This window comes from Elephantulus edwardii, unplaced genomic scaffold, assembly GCF_000299155.1.
Source record: "Elephantulus edwardii isolate Elephantulus edwardi_28Jun2011 unplaced genomic scaffold, EleEdw1.0 scaffold00009, whole genome shotgun sequence".
Taxonomy (NCBI): domain Eukaryota; kingdom Metazoa; phylum Chordata; class Mammalia; order Macroscelidea; family Macroscelididae; genus Elephantulus; species Elephantulus edwardii.
In genome coordinates, this window is record NW_006399759.1 from 5,553,635 (window position 1) to 5,554,492 (window position 858).

Genomic DNA, 858 nt, shown 5'->3' on the forward strand with positions numbered 1-858 from the left:
GTAAAATTTCAGAGTCCTCTTCAGAACCACAGTCTGAAGGTGTGAAAACCATGGAGGTAAACCAAGAGTCAGAGCTTGAAGGCATGGGATCTATTCAAAGGATACCAGCACCAGCGTTTCAGGGTGCAAAACTGGTCAATGTAAATCACGAGGCACAACCTCAGGGTGACAAATCTGTGGATTTGAAAAGTGATCTACATTTCAGACCTATGAAATCATGTGACCTGACATCAAAGACAAAGGTTTGTGGTGTGAAATCTATGCCATTCAAACCTGGGCAATACCCACAGAATTTTCAGTCTTCTCGGTTGTCCCGAGGGCCACAGTCACAAGAACTGAAATTTGAAGTTTTAAATCAGGGGTCACAAGTGTTGAGTGATAAAAGTGCAGAAGTGAATCACCTAAAACCCTTTAAGAGTGTGAAATCATCTACATTAACAATTCAGACAGAAATTCAAGGTATGAAATCTTATCAATTCCACCCAGAGACTGAGTTCTGCAATCCAAAATGTACTGAACCAAACCCCAGTTTACAGAAGCAAGATGTAGATGTTTCTGAATTGATTCACAGAAGAAATATTCAAGGTGTGAAGTCTATGGACTTTTAACATTGAGCCACTGTTGCAAGGTGTCAAGCCTTCTGAAGGGACCTCAGAGTCAAGCCTTCTAAATGTGAAATGTTCAGAGTCCTGGCCTGGCTCCCATGTACCAGCTGTAAAATCTCCTAAAGAGAGGCCCTCAAGACCAAAACCCCTAAGTGTGAAATCAGTGGACTTCAACTGTCAGCCATATTGCAAAGAGGGAAAGTCTTCTGGGTTAATCTCAGAGACACAATTTCAAGACGTAAAATCCATGGAC